The sequence below is a fragment of the Dreissena polymorpha genome, chromosome 15 (genome assembly GCF_020536995.1).
Source record: "Dreissena polymorpha isolate Duluth1 chromosome 15, UMN_Dpol_1.0, whole genome shotgun sequence".
In the NCBI taxonomy this organism is placed as follows: Eukaryota; Metazoa; Mollusca; class Bivalvia; order Myida; family Dreissenidae; genus Dreissena; species Dreissena polymorpha.
The window spans coordinates 20,351,750-20,361,133 of NC_068369.1; positions in this window are offsets into that span (position 1 = coordinate 20,351,750).

The window sequence follows — 9,384 nt, forward strand, 5'->3', positions numbered from 1 at the left end:
ACCCCTGGGGAAAAAGTTATGGGGGTTGGGGTGGGGCCGGGTCAGAGATTTTTATTCATTTTTTTAGGTTATTTTACTATGATTTCTTCATTTCTACACCGATTCACTTCAAATTGATACTGAACCTCTCTTATGACAATACGGCCAATCTTAACTATGCATGGCCCCATTACCAACCCTGGGGCGCCCCACCCACATAGGCCACGCCCACCTAAAATTGCCTTTTACTATAATTTCTTCATTTCTACACCGATTCACTTCAAATTGATACTGAACCTCTCTTATGACAATACGGTTAATCTCAACTATGCATGGCCCCATTACCAACCCTGGGGCGCCCCGCACGCATAGGCCACGCCCACCCAAAATTGCCTTTTACTTTAATTTCTTTATTTCTACACCCATTTACTTCAAATTGATACTGAACCTCTCTTATGCCAATACGGTCGATCTCAACTATGTATGACCCCATTACCAACCCTGGGGCGCCCCGCCCACATAGACCACGCCCACCCAAAATTGCCTTTTACTATAAATTCTTCATTTCTACACCCATTTACTTCAAATTGATACTGAACCTCTCTTATAGCAATACTGTCAATCTCAACTATGTATGGCCCCATTACCAACCCATGGGCGCCCCGCCCACATAGGCCACGCCCACCCAAAATTGCCTTTTACTATAATTTCTTCATTTCTACACCGATTCACTTCTAATTGATACTGAACTTCTCTTATGACAATACGGTCAATCTCAACTATGCATGGCCCCATTACCAACCCTGGGGCACCCCTGGGTCAAACATGCGGCGTGGGGATATGCGTCGGCCTCTGCCGCGCCATTTCTAGTTGAAATATGTTTGCAAAAATCTTTAGTGCATAAAATACAGTTTGTCTTGCAGTTTGTGCCTATATTTTAAGATTTAAGAATACATTATTGAATTCGCCTGAAATCGGTGCCAATATTTAACGTCGCATGCAGCACAACCGTTGTTTTTCACATTGCCATAAGCCGCATAAAAACATTTTATGCACAAGTTGAAATTCTTCAGACAAATTTGTTTGAAAAAGATATTTGAAAAAAGCACCACTTACAGGTGTGTTTACATCCATTTGTGAAACCCATAAAGTCAAGTGATCCTGCACCATGGTATCGCTGTGTTACAGATCTTTCCACGGCCATTCCGCACTACCTCTGAGTCAAGTAGAACAGTTGTCAGTTACTTATAAACCAGATGAGGTAATCACGTGATTGTCAAGATGGCGACGTCCATGCCGAGACAGTTATTTTCGCCGTTTTATACCCTTTATTACTTTTGTTTAATTTTTAAATTACGCCCACTTTCCAGCCATATCAGTAAAATGGTGATTAGTGTTAATTTCAAACATCCATTTGTGAACCCCATAAAGTCAAGTGATCCTGCACCCTGGTATCGCTGTGCTATAGATCTCTCTATGGCCATTCCGCCCTACCTCTGAGTCAAGTACATGCAGTTCAGTTGTCAGTTACTGATAAACCAGATGAGGTAATCACGTGATTGTCAAGATGGCGATGTCCATGCCGAGACAGTTATTTTCGCCGTTTTATACCCTTTATTACTTTTGTTTAATTTTTAAATTACGCCCGCTTTCCAGCCATATCAGTAAAATGGTGATTAGTGTTAATTTCAAACATCCATTTGTGAACCCCATAAAGTCAAGTGATCCTGCACCCTGGTATCGCTGTGCTATAGATCTCTCTATGGCCATTCCGCCCTACCTCTGAGTCAAGTACATGCAGTTCAGTTGTCAGTTACTGATAAACCAGATGAGGTAATCACGTGATTGTCAAGATGGCGATGTCCATGCCGAGATAGTTATTTTCGCCGTTTTATACCCTTTATTACTTTTGTTTAATTTTTCAATTACGCCACTTTCCAGCCATATCAGTAAAGTGGTGATTAGTGTTCATTTCGTATTAAAATTCGCTTTATTTCTCGACTTTATTTAGTGAAGCTGTAATTAGGTCATCCTGCTAATAAATTTGCAGCGAGTAAAGTCGAGATGTAGTGCGAATATTTATTCGAAATAAACGCTTATAACTTTCTTGCTAATATGACTGGAAAGTGAGCGACATTTAAAAAATTAATACAAGTACTAAATTGTTAAAACGGCGAAAAATACCTGCTTCGGCGCGGACGTCGCCAACTTGACTATCACGTGATTACCCCCTCTTAAAGCGTTTACTTATATTTGGTAAACCAGCTAACCTCGAAAAGAGTGAGAAGGTTAACTGGCCACCGTTCTATACGTGAATGCTGTAAAAACATCGCAAAATGAATAGAAACCGACAAAAACGCTTAAAACAACTGCAGTTGTAAGTTGTCGATTTATTTACAAGTTTTATGTAGGCTTGTGATATATGTGCAAACATCGAGTACCTTGAGGAAATCACTTGGTGACAAATTCAACACACAAACACAAAAAGTGGGAAATAAAAATGGTTATCATATATTAGAAGCATACGTGACTTGGTTGACATATAACAAGCGCAACTTTTTCAACCGAGTTACTAAAACGAACTTCTTAACAGATTTTCGTATTTTTCAAATGTTTTTACATGAATTTGCTGAACACTAGAGTAATTTTAATAGTTTCTAATAAGAAGGGATAAGATTAAATGTGCCTGCCATTGGGTTCTGATTCGGGGCCTTAAGACGCAAAAGGGAACACGCGCTACTTCTACACCTTGCAGACCTCTGAATTGGGAAGGTAGATGTAAAGTTTTGACGGTAATACAGTTAGCTGCCAAATTATCGACGAAACACGTTACAAACGTGTGTTTTTTTCGCGACATCGATTGATGATTGTTACTAAACAAACATATGGCTTGAACGATTTAATGTCAGGAGTAATATTCTGCTTGTTTGAATGAAATGCATGTATTCATATATACATTTAGCAAACTGTCAACAAGTCCCTTAATTTTATCAATTTGAAAGCCAAAATCAACAATCATTGTAAAAACAATCAAAGTAAAGACGATACAATCATTTTACTTTGTTTGCCTACCGTCCTCCTGTTCATTTCCAATTTGTTCGTCCATCCTTTGGCAAAAACTGACGTACCGGTAAATGCAATTAGTTATGAAAATGAAATTTGGTATACAAGTAAAAATATTACACACACCTATCCTTCTGTGCATACCTCAATTCGGCAGTCTATTTACAGAAACTGAAATAGACTTGGCATGAAAAGAACAAACTATTTTGATGTGATGGCAGAAATATGCATGGCCCTAATCCCCCGCTGCCAGTTGATGTAACTAAACTAAGAATACTTACAAAAATACCTGTTAAAGTCAATGAGATACGACCATGAAACTGAATGTTTACATTAAAAGCAGATTGTTTCCCTTGGGATACAGGTCGTGAATTATTATATTCAAACAAAAAATCTTCATTTCAATGCAACAAGTCCGCCTTTATTTTTACCGGTTCCTACAAATGCATGTATAAGCAAGCTTAGAACGTTTAAAAATGTTACTAAAACCCTCTAGTGCTTATAGGTTTCTACGTTTGACTAAATGACTCACCGTACATAGGCTGCACATTGCGTCGGTAGTTGTAGGTTTGGCGGTGCGTGAAGAAGCTTATCGTAATTGCTTAACGTTTGTTTGCTATCTGAAGTTAAACGTTGTATTGAAACAACTGGCTCGACGTCGTTCAAACAAAACAATGGCCGTATGACAGCTGTCCATCGCATTGCATTCTGTCGTTTAATTGTCCATCGGTGTTGGTTCAAACGTTTCCAATCAAAGTAAAACGTTAACAGACAGATGGCGGCGAACGGCAAAAGGTGTTCACGTGAATTACAAACGTCGACTGATTAATAAAAGTAATGGACGAGACGCATTTTTTCTATTTTATTGTGTATCTCTATTGTGTGTTAGCGTTTGTTTCTTTTGTCTCACCATAACCTTTTTAGAGTTATTTGAAATTCTGGAATGCAACAGCCAGTCGCGGCGCACTGCTCTTTTCCATCCTCCATAATCCTCTGCTGCTCTGAAGGGCCGGCAAAATAAGACATGCGGAATATCTTAAATAATTACACACATGTTTGCTAATATTCTTATACAAATAAACGTAAAATTATGCAATTAATACAATTTTCTTTCAATTTTGTAAAAAATAACTTTGTACAGAGATGTTATTACGTAATGTTTGGAACTTCGGAAAAGCACCAACAAATCGTGCATGTAGCGAATGGTGACAAACCTATCGCTTCATTGTATACAGTGCAATCGATTCTTTGTTTTCTATTGGTTGTGGGGAACTGCAGGGATATACTTGTTTGGTGTGGTAAAATATTTAATTTAAGTTATAGCTTGTGGTTTGAATACAAGATGAAAACGATTCATATCGGGACGATTTGCGTAGGAGTACACCTCAATGTATTACACATCAATCAATAAACAGTTTCGTTTTTTGATTTTGCTGTTCAAATATAATTTCACGTGTGAAAGAAGTCCGCTCCGTCATTGGTTATGTAATACAATAACTTGACTTGATAGCATGTGGACGTTAAAGATCATCCAGCGAAGTACGTCCATGAAATCAAGTCTAAAAGCGAACGTAGAAATCGACATTCACAATAACACCACTTACCCCGTGACAAACAACGTTACAAGGCATAACTGCGATTGTAGGATGACCTCCTTTTATGGGTTTGTCAGTTGCTAGTGATTCTTAAATTTAAAGTCTATGCTAAAGTATTTGCTAAAACGGTAAGCCATGTTTAGTGAACGAAAGTCAGTTACTTAAAGTATAAGTAAACACGCGCTTCTGGTCAATATCGGCAGAGAAACTTTGTTGTCACAATGGAGCCATTGCCGTTAAAATACTAGACAATACATGCATAAGAAAACAAACGCATGAAACTTGGTCATCGCCTTAACGTAACATCCACTATTAAATACCGTAATATAAATCGTTTACACATTTTATATTCAATACTAGGCATGATTTTACATATTCGAAAATATATTTTTTAACAACTGTTACCATTTCGGCGGACCTTCCAATATATCAGTGCACGTAGGAAAATAACATATAACACTTATCTATATGTTCTTAATAATCTATATGATGCTATCAGTAATTATTTTTCCATCAGGTGACATTGGAAAGTCCTTATATACTAATATTTGTTAAAGTTGCTTTTATAAAATATAAAACAAAAACATTAGTGGTAATTAATGATATACCAATAAACGAATTTAAGCTAACATTTACTGGTGTGTCGCCATATAGATTTAAAAGAAATTATTTTCATATTTCCATGTATTATAATTAAAAGCATATTCAGCGACGATTTTGAAATATCAACAAAGAAGGTAACTTTCAATTCACTGCTTCCATGTTTTCCCATGTATACATTTATGTTTCAGCGCATTACAATAGTTGTTAACAAAAGCGCCACAAACACACTATACAAACCGGTATCGTGTATCTTAATAAATGTAAGATATTTTCTTCGTGAAAATATATTTAATACCTTTATTCTCCATTTTTTTCTCCAAATACATAATACAAAGAATTAAATTGTGACAATATTTGGAAGCAAGACAACGCGTTAATTAATTGGATCAATTAAATATGCCAAAACACGTAAATTGAAAATAAATTAAAAATGACGTAAGAAAAAGGTCGTTAATTAGACATCGGGGTTGTATAGTTGAGATCTTAATTAAATTCAACATAAACATATTTTCTATATACTTCTTGAATAATGATTGTGAATAATTGCCAATTTCGTGGAATTAAACTGCCGAATATATTAGCGGCCAAGGCAAATGACATAAAATATGTAACGTTGTTTAATATCAAACTCATGAAAAGTATATACATGTACATCATTTGCATGCAAATGCACATAACCTTCAATAAAAAACAATTAACATGTCTTGATCAATAAGTAAATAAGCGGAGACACTAGCATAGAGTAAGTATACATACTACAATATTGTATGCATGACAAAAATGTGTGTGAACATTCTAAATTACTTCATAACAAAATGTATTGGAATAAAAGCATAATACTCTTACATCATAATACTGGCCTCGCTGACCATTCTGTAAATAGGAAAAATATTTAGCATTGTTTAAAATACTTTATTAACTATTCATTAAGATATTATAGTATTTGTCTTAATTTGAGAAACTACAAAGGCTCTATTTGGTAACAATTATGTTGCAATTCGATAACAATTCGTTGTGATAACACTCGCAGAATTTTGTAATGTTTATGCGTTCGAATATATGCGTACATTTTGGAACGGTTTTATGTTTATTTTAAATAATCAAATAGAAACACTGTTCGACATGTATACGTTATATCAATTGGGAAATAAGGTTAATAAACTGGTAATGTTAACATCGATATTTGATAAAATTTATGGACAAAATCCTCAATTTCTGCACGTCATGTCTGTTGCAATGGTTTGTCTTTAACATACGGACTTTTTATCGCAATCGTAAAAGGTCAAAGAACTATATTAATTGTATTAATACCTCGTGTAATTGACATGTAAAAGAAACTCAAAATATAAACCAGGCCGTAAAAGTCAATCGACAGACTATTACGCGCCAGTCACTATTGTTCACCTGTTTTTTTTTGCAAGAAAGTCTACTTCTTTCGGCTTGTAATGTTCATCAGAAGGCCCCATATTCGATCCGAAAGTCGATTATTGACATTCGGTCATAAACGTCAAGAAATAAGGAGTGTGAATGACCAGAGACTTATAATTACTACATGAACATTGTTTACGTCAAAACGTTATTTGCGAGTTTTTGTGTGTTGTTTTACTGAAGCAAAAACTTACTTCCAATCACATAGATACATGCCCTTTTATTTATTTTTTTTATTTCCCGTGTCGTAGATAAATATTTGTAATATGATAATACACTATTATTATAGCATTGAGAAAGAAAAATAAATTAAAAGGTAGAGCGAATGAAGATGTGATTTCGAAAATCGTTTAGATGACGTGTAAATACCTAGTTTAAATGACTTTATACTATACCTATTGATTTATATGCAAAATCGACAAAGATAATTATATGACTACAAAGGAAAACTACCGTCTTAAAGGTGGTTTACAAATATTTTATTTTAATAATATAATTCATGTACACATGACGTTCATACGTTTTAAAATTGAATAGTGAATACACGAATTTGAAAAATGTATAGGATCTAAAGTTCTAACAAACATTACTTATGATTTTTTTCCAGGGTGATTATTTACATGTTTATGGCTATGACGAGATTTTACAAGTCAAGAGTACAACTCAAGTAAGAAAACAAAAACACACAGGTAAACTAATGAACGAAGAAAAACGGAAATAAAAACCCGTTTTAGCATTTTATAATTAAAGAAGAAAAATTTATAAGGTATATTATATAAACAAACAATAGATTCATGTTCAACAAGAAAACCCCTCGAAAACTTGTTTGACATTTATAAACCTAGAGCGGTTTGCATCATCATAAAATCTGCTGTTACCAAAAACGACCACGTCGCAGTCAAATTGTTTTATAGATTGACAGCAATGAAACGTTGTATGTTGTGCGGAAACAGCGAACACGTACACAAAATTGATACGGGTAGTGGCAGACACGTTCAATAGCTATAATGGGAAACACTTACGAGTACAAAGTACCCGGTACTAAAATCAATTATATATTTTATTAATATAATATTAAAATTGACCGAATTTCTGCACGACGATGACAGTCCATTCTTGTTTTATGTATTACTAGAAAATATGTTCGTCAATTGTTTTTGATGTAACTGCAAGGTATAGTACTAAAGCATCAGTATTTATTTACTACCACCTATATTGCAACATTTTACTGGCTCAACTAAAACGTGACATAACGGCATAAAAATCGCTGAACATTTAAACATTAAAAATATGGCAAGGTAACACATGGTTGCATTTGAACAGCATTAAACAGAGACAAACTAAAAAATCATTAATTTGTTTTATTGTTTTAACGATTGATCACCACTGAGAGCGTTTTTTTGCCACAAAGGCACGGTGGAAGATTGATCATGCTTTCAAAGACAAATCATTGGTCGACTTCAAAAGTTAAAATCACGTGTGCACAGCCATCTATCAGGTTTTGTTTTCATATTTCAATCCCACGTTGATTTTTTGTATTTTTACGTTTTCAGATGGTAACAAAAAGCCGAGATATTATTTGAAGTCTTGTCATTGGCTATTGATACAAGTACGTAAGGTTGATTCGCAAAAAAGTCTCATATGTGTGTGTAATAATATCGAAGCGTGTTAAGCCATTTTCGCGTCCATGTTACATAATTTATTTTACGACAATGATCTTTCGCATGTTTGTTTGGTATAAACTAGTTTCTAAGTATTACTATCATAATTTTAGTCTAGCTTTATATATGTTTTTCTTTGCATATTATCCGATTGTTTCTGCACATTGCCTAACAAGTATGTTTGATATTTCTCTTTGATGTAGCGAATTGATTCCAAAAATAACAATAATCCTTTAAATGATGTTCATCACAAACAGTTATGCGGTAAAACTAACCATCAAATAGTCAAAATATCATGCAAATAAAGGTTCATCGTTAACGATGTAACATCTTTTAGAAAATGTTAAACAAGTTTTTATTTTCGTTTTATTTTAAGCAATACAAGTACATTCTAGTTGAAATTATTTTTGTTGTCTTTATACTATTAATTAATACTACATTTTCAAACGAATATGTGCACTGTTCCTAATATGCATTTTTATTTTTATTGTGTTAATTTTTCATTATACATTTTAAAACGTGTACAGTTTGTGAAATATATATTGTGGCTAGAAAAAGAAAACAAAACAGTTTTATTTATAGGTAAGTCGAACAAAATGCTCAATCAACATGTTTCATTATGTAATTGATAATCCCTTTTATGGCCATGTTACATATAGTTATATGCATTATTTATGAACAATATGTATTTTTGTGTAAATATTATACAATTTTTAGCATATTTACATAACAACTTGCTTGAACGCCACACATTAAGGTTAAACATCGAGGAGGAACCTATCCTATCCAATTACTGCCTGATGTTCGGAAACAGCTTATTGCAATTCCTACCAAGGCAGAGACCTAACTACAGATACTTATTTACCCGTTTGTTATATTATTCGGGACCGAGGGTTAGGCAGACCTTTCATATATGTTGTTTTACGGGAGCACTGACACTAAATTTCGCAAAAAAGAAATAAAAGTATTTTTTTATCATTTATTCTTATTTAACCAGCTTTCAAAGGTTTAATAAAGTTTATGCTGATAAATGAAACAAAATTGCAAACGGCAAT